Source organism: Prionailurus bengalensis, chromosome D3 (genome assembly GCF_016509475.1).
Source record: "Prionailurus bengalensis isolate Pbe53 chromosome D3, Fcat_Pben_1.1_paternal_pri, whole genome shotgun sequence".
NCBI classification, from domain to species: domain Eukaryota; kingdom Metazoa; phylum Chordata; class Mammalia; order Carnivora; family Felidae; genus Prionailurus; species Prionailurus bengalensis.
The window spans coordinates 68,145,079-68,159,903 of NC_057356.1; the positions used below are offsets into that span (position 1 = coordinate 68,145,079).

The 14,825-nt window shown below is 51.0% G+C and overlaps 1 protein-coding gene across 1 annotated transcript in view; it reads right to left on the reverse strand.

The window, feature by feature from the left end:
- Positions 1-14,825, reverse strand: part of ZBTB7C (zinc finger and BTB domain containing 7C) — a 351,806-nt gene that overhangs the window by 276,162 nt on the left and 60,819 nt on the right. The window contains exon 2 of the mRNA XM_043558760.1: positions 5,966-6,193. The gene's annotated coding sequence lies outside the window, so the exon portion shown is untranslated. The remainder of the gene's footprint in view (positions 1-5,965; positions 6,194-14,825) is intronic.

Genomic DNA, 14,825 nt, shown 5'->3' on the forward strand with positions numbered 1-14,825 from the left:
GCTTCAACGATATGCAACAATCTGCTATTTTTGCTCCATCTTTTTTTTATCTGGATCATATTAGAGAAAATCCCAGATATCCTATTATGTCATCTGTAAATACTTCAGTACGTAATGCTGCCACAATATCATACGCCTTAAAAAAAATTAATAATTACTCCTGGATATCCAACATCCATCCTGGACTTAATGTCACTGATTCTCTCAGATTGGTCCATCTGTGGCAGGTAGGCCCCAAATCAGGACTCAAACCAGACCCACAGAGTGCATTTGGTTGGTGTCTCTCTTAAGACTCTTGAGATTCTAGTAATTACTCTAGTAATCTGCAATAATTTCCCCTGTACCTCCCCTTAACTCCCCCTCCTCATCCTATTGGCAAAACGGGGGCATTTGTCCTGAGGTCTTGGTCTGGCTTTGGTGATGGCAAAGCCACCTTCCATGGTGTCTTTGCGTGTTCCTCTAGTTCCTGTATAAAATGGTAGTTAGATTTACAGGCTTGAGGAGATTTAGGTTCAGCTTTACAGCAAGCAAATATCATGGGCGGTGCGTGTCCTTCCCGTGACATTACATCTGGTTGTCCAACTTTTAGCAAAGCCGATATTAACCCATGGGTTTGGACAACTTTTTGAGCAACTGGGTCTTCCCAGTGCCTCCAAAGTTATAGCACATTCTAAACTTTGGTTCTAGATACATCTCTAACACATTGAGACTTGCCCACTTTCTAGGATTTCATGGGAGAGTCTCTCCTACCGTCAACCTCCAAAATTCTTTTTTTTCTAATTTTTTTAATGTTTACTTATTTTTGAGAGAGAGAGAGAGAGAGAGAGAGAGAGAGCAAGCGGGGGAGGGGCAGAGAGAGAGAGGGGGAGACACAGAAGTAGCTCCAGGCTCTGAGCTATGAGCACAGAGTCCGACGCGGGGCTCAAACTCGCAAACCACGAGATCATGACCTGAGTTGAAGTCTGACGCTTAACCAACTGAGCCCCCCAGGCACCCCTCAGCCTCCCAAATTCTATCAGCATACCGTTTCTTAGGCTGTCTCTGTGTGACCCTTAACCTTTCCTTTTTTTTTTTTTTTTTTTTTGAAGAAAAGACATTTTTAAATGGCCAGCCAAGCTGGGGACCCCATGCTCCCTTCAGGACGGACCCCACCAGCAACTCTGTGGGCTCAGCTGGAATCCCAGGGTCTCAATAGCCCGTGGATTCCTCCACCCATCTCTTACAAGATGAGTCGAATCTCAAGGAGAACAAGAACACATAGTTGAATATGATAAATATGCATCCAAAATTTTTAAAAACCAAATTACACAAATCAAGCTTATTCTGAGAGGTTCATGTTACCAGGGGTCTCTAGTGCTCCAATCAGCATAATTAAATACCAAGATCTCTCTAGAATTGATTGTGGTTTGCACATTTTTTACCATCCAAGGACCATTTCAGTGGGATGATTTTAGGCTAATAAGAACCCCCAAATTAGAAACTAATTAAGGAGATGGAAAATACAAATGTATTTGTTTTTAGTCGGCACTATTTTTATCAGAGGAATCATGAAAAATTAAAATTGTTAAATACCCATATGAAGGTTGTCAGTCAAGGGCAATGTGGCTGCCTGCCTCTCCCTGCTGCAAAACTGCACGGAAGATATATCAGAAACTATTCCCTGTGTGTCCCCAGGAAGCAAGAGAGAGACTAATTTTAAGGAAAAGAGTTAGTGAGGAAAAGGGTGCTGCCGTAATACTTTCAGATCCTTGGTGGTTATGATTCAGAGTGCCTCTTACTTTTCAAATGCACGTGTACCTGGCCTCACCATAGTAGGCTTCCTCATGCCCATTTAACAGATGGGAACATTAAGGCCTGGGGAAGGTGAGGCCCAATAAACAGAGTCACCCAATGAACTTAGGGCTATGGCTGCCTCTCTGTCTAAATGTGCTTGATTTTGTGAAACCTCCTCCCCGCTGTCCTCCAAATGTGCCACGGGTCACCTCTTAAAATAGATGCTAAGTCACAGTGACACTGGTTTGGAGGATCCTTTTTGATTCGTGACAGCTTTGAGAACACGGGCCCCAGCAGAAGCAGCAGGAAGCAGGAGCCAGCTGCTCCAGGGGACAGGACCCCGTGTCTAGAGAGGCAGCAACACAGGGCCCCAGAGGCCGCCGCGGTGAGCCTCAAAGCACCGCTGACCCCGCCACCCACAATCAAGTGTTGACCCAGCCTTGAAAACACCGCTTCAGTCCCCGGGCCTGGAGACCCTCGTTTGTTCTGTAGACTATGCACGATCCCAGCGCAGCTGACACTGACACTGACCTCCACCTCCTCGTCCTGCTCCTTCCACACGAGGCCAGGGGGACATGGGGTCTTCCTGCAGACGCGCTCTTTAAACCTCTTTCCCTGTGGCAGGACTCTCACCAAACCTCACTGTTCTGCGGTGGTTGGGGGCCAGTGGCTAGAGCAGATGTCGTTCATAAAATACTCCCCACCCCTGGAAAGAGCAGCCATACTCTGTAGCAATGGGTTCTCTTGCCCTCGGAGGGAGTTATCCGTGTTTTTATGGCTGGGGAAAACAGGGGGTGATAAGGTAGAGGTGGGTCTTTGTCTCAAAGGCCACAGCTGGAAGGATGGAGACGGGGGCGTTGAAGGAAATACAGCTTTTGAGGTAGGATCCCTGGGGTGGGTCCCAAGATGCCTGGGATGGCTCAGGGAAGGGGTCCTGCAGAGGCCAGAAACCCTCCCTCCACTGGAACACAGCACCTTGGCGGTGTCCAAACCCGAGAGATGAAGGCCTAGGGGCCCCAACATTCCCTATGGCAGAGCTGACATTGGGGCACAAGCTGTCGGCAGAGCCTGCCTCCTCCAGAGGACCACACAGATCCGGATAAGGTGAGACCACAGACAGACACTGCCGCTGTGGGCGGGGGTCCAGGCCTCGCCTCCCTCCCCATTTTTCCTGACCTCCAAATCCTCATCGTTCTCATACAACAGACAGAACAACAGAAATGCCTGCTAGGAAACTTGCCAGACTTAGCCAACAGGGGAACGCAAATTGGTTGTCATTTGATTTAGGAAAATAACAAGGAATCCCTTCTTGACATCAAATTGCACAGAGTAATCGCTCATTATTGTATCCAGTCCTCCTGGTTACCCAGCAAGATAGAAATGATCAGTGCCAGTTTCAACAAAGCCTCTGAAGCTCAGAGAGTTTTAAGAACTGGAACCAGCAGATGCTGGGGTCCTAAGACCAGGTGGGGGGACCCATAACCAGGTTTCTGGTTCCAGAAAACAGAAGTCACCATCTAGAAAAAGTGATTCAAGACATCTCTGATTATTCAAGCTAATTTCCCAGGGATACGTTACCATAAGAAGAGGACATAACAGTAAGTCTTGTCGTTTAGCTCAAGACACACCTGGCCCCTGGGTGCCCCTTGGCAAGAAATTCCAGATTCTAGACCTGAGCTGTCCAGTACAGTAGCCACAAGCCATATGTGGCTGCTGAGCACCTGAAATGCAGCTAGTCCAAACTGAGGGGTATTTGTACGTCTCAAGTACACTCTGGACTTCAAAGACTTGGTGTGAAAAGAAGAATGTAAAGTATCTCATTAGTAATTTACATATTGATTACATGTTGAAATGATAATACTTGGGCCTTTTGAGTCAAATGAGATGCATTATTATAATTAATTTCACTTGCTTGTGTTTACCTTCTTGCTGTGGCTACTAGAAAATTTCAAATCGTGTGTGCGGCTTACATCTGGGGCTCAGGCTGTCCTAGGCAGCCCTGCGGCAGGACCCAAGTCTTGGTTTCTATACCCAGCTCACCCTGCCCCACTCCCAGGAACCGCCCTGGAAGCCGAGGAGGCAAGACGTCTCCAGGCTCTTCGCTTCTCAACACTTCCGTAAATCCCTGGCACCGCCCTTCCTGCCCTCTATCCTACTCGGTACCCGTACAGAACCCGTGGGCCCAGCAACTGCCAAAGCACTTGAACACGGTCACCATTTCTGAGTTCTTGGATCCACCTGGAACTGTATCTTCCACAGCCAGACAAATTCTGACAACCAGGTTTTCGGAGCCCATGCCTCAGACCCCGTTGGAGCAATGTGAAGCCCTGGGAATCAGGATGCGCTTCTCCCGGGCTTCTCTGCTCCCACCCCTGCCAGACTGTGAGCTCCTCCAAGAGCAGCATAATGGAAGTGAACTCAATGTATTGATCACTTATTATGGTGCCAGCTGCTGTGCTAAGTGTTTTTGCATGTTTTATTTTATTTAATGCTCCCAACCAGCCTGTGAGTGAGAAAGCGTGGTCCCTGTCTTGAAGATGGGAGCCTGAGGCTCCTGGAGTCTTGGCTCTGTCCCCACTGCCATTCTTTTTCCTATGTCCCATACCCCCCCCCCCCCTTGGGGGCAGAGATGCCTCATACAGTTTTGCATTGCTGGCACCTAACCCAGGACACAACAGGTACTCGGCAATATTGCTAAAATAGGTTGAGAACCTTCTCATAGACCTGGTCCTTTGCCCTTTCTTGACTTGATCAGGAAGCATATTGTCGCTCCTTTCCTGAGGCCACACACATGATGAAAGTCTTCACATACTACCATGCAAGCTGAACCTTTTCTGCCCCTATCAGCTGCCCTCCAGGGTCAGCCCTGCCCAGGTCCACAGGCAAGTCTGAGATACACAGACCTCCTTCCCCGCTGAGAGGTAGGGTACGTGAATAGTGCAGCGCCAGTATCCAGAGACACAGCCCCAGGCCGCTGTGCTGGGCTATACTTGCTGGGCTCCCTGGAGCTTACCCCCTTTTTATTTCCTTATATACACAGGAGCTAAGTCCTGGGCCTGCCTGGTGCCTGTGGCTGACCCATTTCCTAGAGCTGGGCTCAGCTTTCTGAATTCCTTCCTCATCTTATTCTTTCTGCCTGATTTAGAACAAGGCCACCCAGAAGTCCTAATACTCTGCCCCTCCCCACCCCTTGGCCTGACCCTATGGATTCTGACACTGGCCCACACTGGAATGGAATTTGCCACACCTCCTTGGGCCTCCTGCCCCAGGCCATTGGTCCTTCTCCCCCCCTGCTCTGGTCAGTTTCCCAAGGCCCTAAGCTATTTTTGCTTCTGCCCTAGACTGCCGTTTTCCCCAAGGTGAAAGTTGCCAGAGTGTTACCCTGTATGACATATAGAGCAAAGACCAGCTTTGGGGTCTCCAATCCCACTGGCTCCCTGTCCTTCTAGCCTCAGAACCCCACCTTCTAGGCTCCGGAGACCTGTTGGATACTTCCTGCTTGGTTGACTTCCCAGGCTCAACTGCTTGGTTGAGATTCCCAGGGTATCTGCCAGCCCCCTCCTGTGCTCCTCAGACGTCTGCTCATGACCTTCCCCAGGGGCCCTTGACATCTGCTCCTTGATCTAGCACCCTTGGAGGGATGGAGGGAGCCATAAAAATCCCCTTGTCCTTGTTTCTACAAAAAATACCAACCCATCGCCTCACCCTATCATTGAAGAAATCTCAATCCATCAGGAAGTCTCCCCAACCAGTGAGGTCTCCAGATCTATCCCTCATGTATCTCTGCTTCCTGAATACAAGAAAGTGCTCTTGCACCCCTCACTGCCTCTGTTTCCCCACTGGCATCAACTCCTGGCTTCCCAAGGGGCCAGTGGGGAATAATGACTTCTTGATTTGTTACTTTGAGCTCTTCAAACAAGCAGTGCTCCATCTATAAAGGCATCAGGCCTTCCCATAAGGCCTAGGAAGTGAACCTACCTGATGCTAAATCTTCCAGTGCCCGGCTCTAGCAAGTGCACGGGGCAGAAACTAATAACTATAAAGCACCCATCTATCATCTTATCAGGCCTTACAGCACTTTGTTTGCATAGTTATCTTTCCGAGGGTTGACATTTTATGTCTACTGCAGGCTGATGTATTCTCCTACCTGCCACATCATTCAGAAAGGATAGATGAGCCCCAGGTTCATTACCTGTCATTACACCGTGTACATGTCGCTGGGGGCCGAAGCATTGATTCTTCTTGAGTCTCCCTGGTTGTGTTGCCTTCCTGACTTGGAGGCTCCAGGTCCAGTGGTTGTGGATTATGGTCACTCCTCAGGCCCTGGCGGGGCTCCACTCCATCCCTTCTTGCTTTCCTGGCTGGCCCGCTCTTCACAGGTGGCAACACGTTCTGAGCTCCCAGCTGTCTCAGAGGGGATCTGCAATAAGAACAGAGGCGTCTGTCACCTCCCATGACCAGAAACACATGTCCAAGTTTTAACTGTTCTAGAACTTTCCAACCATCCTTTTATTGCTCTTTATTCCTAGGTCCTGCAGATCCTGGTGATTATATAGATTTTACCCCAGCCAGGTCTTCACTGCCCACGTTCCGCCCACCAGCCCTGCTCCCAGGCCTCAGTGTACATACACACACACACACACACACACACACACACTCCCTTCATTCCTATTTTCTTACCTCTGTATATTTTGTTTTATCTGCCTGAAAGACCCACCCTTCATCCTACCTACTATTCAGAGTTCAGCTCATAACACCTCATTGCCCCAGGAAAGAGGAGAGAACTTGGTGCTCTCCTTCCAATGTTGAGATGCACAAAGAATACAGCCATGTCTACCAGGGACATTCTGCCACCCCTGGGGTGAGGCTTCCAGTGCGCTGTGGTTTGGGGATCCAGGAAGGCCACCTACCTGTGGCTTATTATGAACCTCCTTCCCTAGCCCTTGGGCTCAGAGCAAGAGGCAAGGGTGGGGATGCAAACCTCACTGAGTGAGGGACCCAGATTGGCTCCACTGGGTTCCCATCTCATAGCCAAGACCACAGCTCACACTCTAAGGGGTGGGAAAGCCCCAGCTGGAAGTTACCCCACTCAGCATGGAGGCCTGCTCACCTCTGGAGACTGGGTCCATGCCAGCCACAGCCCTGTACTTCTGACCAGTCATGGCCTCCGCTTCTAATGGTGCAGAGCGTTCCTGCTACCCAGGATGGCTGTGACCCTGAGTTCCACCCTGACCTTGGGTTCCTCTGAGCCTCAGTGAACCCATTTCTAAGAAGAGGCTGTGGCAGGTGGAGAGCGTCCACCAGGGCACCCAGCACTACCAGTGAGGGGTAGCACCATGGACAGGGATGAGTGTGGCAAAGGAAGGCAGGGACATGAGGTCCCATGAATTCTGTAAGCACGATGATGACAATGTCTTACAACACGTATAATGACTAATACCCTTCAAGCTGCTTTTACATCCATTGGACCTATTTGTTTCACAACAGCAACATAAAGGGGTATTTTGATGATGGGGAAACAGAGCACAGAGACATTGAGAATCTTGCTAAAGGTCACACAGTAAGTTAGTAAACGAGCCAAGACAGCAACTCCTGACTCCCAACTATCATTCTTTCCAGCAAGCTCCCTCGTCCTAGGTTAATTTCCTGTCAGCTCAGGGGGATGGTGGGTCAAGAGGAGTAGGAAGGGGAGGAGAACGGAGGCATGCTTGGCCTGCTACTGTAGCATGGGGAGAAGAGAACAGTCATGCCTTTGGTTTCTTCCCTGATAGGAGGGTTTAGGAGGAGCAAGCACAGAGGGAACAGTGATAAACAGGAAGACAGGAATGTGCAGGCTCCTTGCTAACGGGAGCAGCTCAGGCAAAGAGGAAATTGGCTGTGATAAATAGCCACAGCTTTCTGGGGGTGGGGTAGGGTTTCAGCCAACCTTGAGCTTCCTGGGGGACCTGGCTCTCTATAGCTCCCACCTGCGAGACATTTCTGGGCAAGGCATCACTGGGGGTTAAAAGCACCTTTGAACAAACTAGGCAATTACTATTATTACCTTCAAAAAGCATATAGGCATTCGTATGTTCTTTTGTATATGTGACATATTCCTAAATAACACAAATGGGAAGAAAAACCATAATGCTCCACCCAGATGAAGAAAGATCTGCCCCTAGACAATGGAATTCCTTGCCTGATTCCAAAGCTGCTCTCTGCTTCTATGGACAGGGAGAACGTCACGACTTGGAAATTCCTACCTGGCAATAGAAGACGGGGCCAACTCCTTCCAGAGCAAGCAGCACAGGCCACGGGGCCTAGAAACCCAGGATAGGTGGCAAATCCACAGAGGTAGGCAGGAAGATCACCCCAACGCCAACGACAGCCACATAGCTCAGTGCAGACCCACACGCCCACCTCCAGTCAACAGCAGACCAGACCTCCAAACATCAGGCTATGGGAAGAACAGAAAAGCATTCCCTTGGCATTAGCCCTGAGTCCCAGGCAGCCCAGTGGGTCCTCAGTCAACCTTGGAGCTCTTACGGGAGCCCTACGACATGCAGGGAACGCCATGGGGGAAGGAGAACACGCTGAACCCCTTAGAAGCCAGTCACCGGCCTATCCTGCTGGCTGCATGGTCACCTGGCAGCTGTAGCTCCAGAGGCAAACAGCTAAAGCTCATCAATTCTTGTTGGGGGTAGGGAGGGTGAGGAGAGGAGGCCTCTCGGGCCCTCCTGCAAGGTGGGGCTGAACCACATTCACAGCAGATGGTGCTGTCGCCCTCACTCCGGGATTCTCATTCCTAATTATCTGTGCTGTCAGCAAAACAATTAACCCTCGAAGAAAAATTGTGCCGTCCACTCCCAACCATATGAAAAGGCAATTTTTCCCAAGGACGAGGGACACTTAGGGCAGCGGCAGACGGAAAGTAGGGCAGCCTTGCACGCGGTTCCGGATCTCACTCGCCCTGGGCAATTTCACCATCCTCTGACCTCCGCGGTCTCTGAGGCCTCGGCAGCCCCTCCTGCCTCTGAGCCTGCACTTCCTTTCCCATCCAAAGGCGGGGAGCCCAATCCCTAGGGTCCCCTTCAGTCCCACAGCGCTACCATTCTACACGCCAGGGTCTTTTCCTCCGAATTCCAAGTTCCTGTGGAGCTGAGCCCGCTTCTCCGTGTGTTCCTTCGTTCATTCGCTCACGTGCTTATTCATCTGCTTGTCCGTTCACCCCGTTATTGCATATTTACCGTGTTGCTCCCGGGAGGGACAAAGAAAATATCTACTCAGCCTTCTTGACCACTGCTTGGAGCCCTCTTCCCTGAGATGTGGGGAGAGGGAGGGAGGATGGCACAGGGAGAGGTGGGGGCCCCCAGCCAGGAGCTTGAGCGCTTGGCAGGGGCTTGGCTTCAGGCCGCAGGAGGAAAGTCCTGCTTCTGCATGTGGATTCTCTCTGAAGATTAGGCTGCAGGAAGGCAGCCTCCTCTCAGAAGGGCTGATGTGGAGCAAGCCGCTTTGGTCTCCAGGGCAGGCCTGCAAAGGGCGGAGAGGTGTGATGGAAGGAGAGCCTGAAGCCCCCACCAGCACTGTGGGGCCGGTACCTGTACAGGGTCTGCACTTCCGAGGGTGCTCGTTAAATATGTGAGGCGAGATGAATGAACCAGGTTGCCCCTCCTTAGAGGACCTGTTTTAAAAGCAAAGGGAGTTTTTACAGGGCTGGGGCATGATGTCTGTTCCCCCCGGGAGGCTACCATTTAAGGCCAAGATCGCTTGATCTAATTCACCCATTCTCACGCGCTGACATGGAAGAGAAAGCAGGGTGGGCTAGAAATCCCAGAACCTTTGTGGTCAGTGCTGAGCGAGCCTTCAGGCATGAGGCTGTCAGGGCCACATTTTCCACGTTCCATCTGGAGAGGCTGACGGGCGGGCTGCTCTCAGACAGAGAGCTGGAGCAAGACCCTGCGGCAGGTGGCGGCCCCGTATCCAGCCTGACTCTCACCCCGCTCACGCTGCCCCCCCAGGATTGCCCCTGAACAGAGCGGGGAACTCTAGAGGCAAAAAGGGGAGCCCAGGTCAGGACACTGGCTGGCTCCCATGGGGCTGTGGGCCCCCTAAGGGGCAGGGGCGGCGCTCCAGCCACCTGGAGAAGGAGCACAGAAAACAGGGTGGGATTGCAGGTACGGTGCGTGGGGTAGAGAGCTGGGACCCCTCCTCCACCACCATTTTGCCCAGGTCAAGCCCATGACATCTTTCTCCCCTTCCCCCATTGCCCATCCGGCTACCAGTCCTTGCCCCCGTCCAGGGCCCAAGCGCACAGGCTCAGATGCCAGCTCCTCGGCATAAAAGGAGTGTGTTTATATTCAAAGCGGGCTGTTGCCCACTCAGAATCTGCCCACTCGAAGGCAGCACATGTGACCGCACCCCCTGCCCAGAGTCCAAGCGGGACACACGCCAACCTCTGGCTGGAGACATTTCTAAATATGAGCCTGGCACAGAGAGTCAGGTTCCCAGGCCTCTTCTGCCCTGGGAGACCCAGCCAGGATTTTCGAGGCTGCTGGGAGGGAGAGGGCTGGGGCCAGGCAGGCAGGCAGGATCAGGAGGCAGCCAGCTGAGACAGCCATCAGCCCTAGAAATATCGCCTGAACCCCTCCCTGGCCTTCCAGCCTCGTTAAGGGAAGAGAAAGGATTGCCCTGCATCCAGAAAGTCTAATCAATTGCCCGCAACCCTTGGCAGTGGGCACAGGAAAGCCACTGCCTGCTCAAATGCGCACGGATTAAAAATATACAAATGGAATATTTTTTCTTCCCCTCTCCTCAACCCCCTGAAGCCTGGGATGCTTGTTAAAAATAGCCTTGCTGTGGCGTGGATCCTACAAAACCCAACCGCTGGCAGGAAAATTAAGGAGCCGTTGGAGACAGCGCTAAGTGGTTACCCCTGGGGAGTAGGCTGGGGAGGGACAGGAAGGGGTGCTCTCAGGTGCTTCTAGACACACTGCTTGCATTTTTAACGATAAGCAGATATTATTTTTATTAGTTTTTTCTTTTAATGAAAGTTTATCCATTCCACCCTCTAGGCTAAGTTTAAAGCTGAACTTGCACTGTTCTAGCAATCCAGCAGCCTGGTGCTGACCGGCTTGGCTGTGCACTGACCCTCGGCACCCAGGACGACAGGCACAAATACAACTCTGAGTCATGAAAGGAGCACTGAACCCAGAGTCAGGGTCTCAGATCTCTAACAAGCTGGCTGTGTGACCTTAGGCAAGTCACTTGAGCTCTCTGGGCTTTAGTTTCCAGCTGGATCAAATGCTAAACCAGGTACCTCCGAGTCCTGGCATCTCCCAACCTTAGGTATTGAAGGAAAACATCTAGGACTTGCCGTGGATTTCTCCCCACCAAGAATGGGCAAGGGGAGTGTGTTCCTGGGCAGAAATGGGGTTTTAAAAGCAGGAAGTGGGCAGCAAGGAGAGAAACTACTCTGAGAGAAGAGACTGACTCCACACCTTGATGATGAAGTGCAGGGTAGAAAGAGCATCACTTCAGTCTCCAAAATGTCCTGGGTTCAAATCCTGCATTCAGCTGTCAGCAACTATGTGAACTCAGGTAATTGCTTATCGCTGATGCAAAGTGACCTCCTCATCTGTCACATGGGGTAAGAATACCCACTTCCAAAGGGGATGTACATGTTAAATATAACAAAGTGAAAAAGTACCCAGCTCGCTGTAGAAGCTTAACATCCCTTTATCCTCTTCTTTCTCCTATCGTCCACCCTGCCCTGCATTGCAGGGAAGTTAAGGGTTGGGCCCTGGATCAGGTTTGTACCCCCACTTCCACCACCTAATAGCTTGTGGCCTTGGGCAAGCAACTCAATTTCTCTGTGCCTTGGCTGCTGCATCTGTAAAACTGGAGTGAGCTACTGCTGTGGCCCCAGCCCGCAGTCCTGCCTCTACTAGCCAGTGGGGCCCTCAGTTTTCCACGTTGCATCTTCCATGGGTTTGCCATTTAGAACTTCCTTCACAGCCCCCCCCCCCACCCGCTGTCTCGCTGCTCCAACCTCTCTAGGGTTCCTGGCCCACGGTGGCCCACCACCTGTAGTTATCCTGCTGATCTGGCCCTTCCTTATTCACTCCCTAGCTCCTCCCCATGTGGTCTCCACACAGCAGGTTGTGCACCTGGCCAGGAGCATGGATTCTATCCTGGAGGCATGGGGAAATGGGTTTCAGATCAGTGCTTCTCAAGCTTTAATGCGCTTATGAATCACCTGGGGATCTTGTCAAAATACAGATGCAGACTCTGATTCAGGAGGTCCCGGCGGGGTGGGGGGGGTGGGGGGGGTGGTCTAAGATTCTGCATTTCTAACAAGCTCCCATGGGATGCCCATGCCACTGGTCTGGGATCACTCTTTGATTAGCAGGGCCGTCGAGTGGAGAAAATCCGTGTGTGTGTGTGTGTGTGTGTGTGTGTGTGTGTGTGTGTAGGGGACAGAGACAAGGCAGACAAATTATCCAACTCAAAAAAAGGAATAAAATTTTGACAGAGGTGGCACGATGGAGACCAAGTGTGGATTCCAGAGACCCACTGAAGGGGAAAAGTAGGAGAGCGTTTTACAAAATTACATGACCTTATCCAAACAAAAATAATGCTGATTGAGGGGCGCCTGGGTGGCTCCGTCGGTTAAGCGTCCGACATCAGCTCAGGTCATGATCTCACGACTGGTGGGTTCGAGCCCCTCTCCGGGCCCTGTGCTGAGAGCTCGGAGCCTGGAGCCTGCTTCGGATTCTGTGGCTCCCTCTCTCTTTCTGCCCCTTCTCCACTCACACTCTGTCTCTCCATGTCTTAAAAATAAATAAACCTTCAAAATAATGCTGATTGAGATAACGAAGGAACACAGAAAGATGCTTACTCCATGTTAATTGAAAGAGCCGACTGCCAGCTACATACACTCTACGTCTTTAACTCTGCCAAAGGCACATTTAAGAAAACTGCTGGTAAGGCTACAACTCAGGATCACGAGGGCCGTGACACAGTAATGCAACCACATGTATTTCTTTGTCGTTTTCTAGGTGTTCTTAATGAAGTTTTATTACCATTTTTGTAATTCAAAAAGTACCTTCTACCTATTCTTATTTGCCCACGTCCCCAAACCGTCAGTTACTCTGTGTTCTTGAGGTTTGGTGTATTTTGAGCACAAACAGCCATTTGCTTGCAAGGGCTGGAAAATGGTGCGTTAAACCTTCTCAGTCAAACCCAAAAATAAAGCAACCCAGATTCTGTTATTCCTCTAAGCCAAGGGTCCAGCGCTTTGGAAGGCTGGCGCTATCACCTCTCACTATAGCAACAAGAGGACCCTGGTAACCCCGGGCTTATGGTTATTAAGAGTAAAAATAGGAAGTCTGTAGATAGATGTTCAGTAAGAGGCTGCACTGGACAGGCCAGGCTCGGAGCCCTCTCTGCCTCTCTTGCAGGAAAGAGAAAGCAAAACCCAGACTCTAGCAGCTGACTCCTGCAAGGTGACAAGGTGGGCTGGGCATTTTCTTCTGTGTTTCCCAGGTCAGGGCCATCAGCTGCCTTTCAAACCAATTCCTGACCACCTGGAGGTGGGCTGTTCTAGAACAGGAGTCAAACGCTCCGGCCAGGGATGCTTGCGACTCACGTATGTACTGGGCACATCCACACCACTTCCAGCTCCTCGCCCCCAGGCTGCCCCACGCATCCTGGCAGGAACACCCCTCCATCCACCCGGGCGCACATCCCATTCTGGGTAGGGTCTCTTCAACTTGTTCTTGGGCAGATGTTCAAGCCACCACCCCCCCCTCCCCAAGTCTCCCATCTAGACCTTGGCTCTTACCTCTGGGAGGTGGGAGGAGGTCCCAGCCCTGGTCTGGCTGCTCCTGGCTGAGGCACAGGGTCTGAATCCAGGCCCGCTCCCCAGCCCCTGAATTCATTTGGCTCCCTAGCGGACCAAGTTGGAGGCCCAGTTCTGACAACAACTGGCTTTGGAAACTTGGGCAAATCACTTCCCATCTCTGAGCCTCAATTACGTCATCTATACACATTTTTCAATGGGTCTGTGGAATCTCGTGGTCTTTTTGCTCCTAACGCTCCACGATGCAAACAGAAATCGCCATTTACCTGGCAACACAGATGAGGTATTTCAAATACAAGGTTTTCTAGACAACTAAAAACATTGCCCCTTCAAGCAACAAAGTGTGTTTCGTTTTAACGCTACTGCACAAATTATTTTTCTAAACGTTTATATACTTCTCTTCCGTTTGTGGCAAAGGATACAAAATCTAACACTTGTTGGGTACATCCCTCCCCAGCGTTGTTCCAGAAAGCACTTGCGGTGGCTGAGCTGCAAGGTAAGGTATGTAAGGTAACGTAAGGTAAGCTTGTCTTCATGGTTAGCTGTTATCTCCAGGAGGCTCTCTGCTGTGCTGGGGGATCTGTCCCCACTGTGGGTTTTTCTCTCTTTGTCTATCTGCCCCTTCCCACAGGGAGGCTCCCAGAGCTCATGCTATCTGTTTGGGTATGGCTGCCTAAAGAAGCTTCTCTGCTTCTAAGGTGCAGCTTAGAATCCTCTCGGGCTGGGCAACCATGGGGCTCTGAGTAAAGGGTCGGGTGGAGGGGTTTTTAGGAACAAGAAGCCAGGGCTTCAGCCACTTTCAGTGACCAGAGACACTTTTCCCTCACTCTGAGATCTTTGTTCTGGATAGGAGGGGTGACGGCGGGCTGATCTCTGGATACGTGAAGTGTCTGTTTCTTGGCCCCACACCTGAACTGGTACTTGTTTCTGCTTCACTGGATGATTTTCCCAGATGCCGGTTTAGACTAGACCGTCAGGGTTGCCAACATTATTACCTACACAGGCCAAACTAGAAAGCGAGCTCAGGTTTAGAATTTAACCCCAACTCTGTATGTCCATAATGTCACCTCCTCCAAACCGATCCTCAAGCTTCAGTGTGCCTTTGCCTTGCTTCTTCCCAAAAGGATGCTACAAGTCCCCCAATTAGGCTTTCTTTTCCCTGCCTCCCCCAGGAAGCCACCTGGAGGCATCAGGTCCGATGCAAGCTCATCCC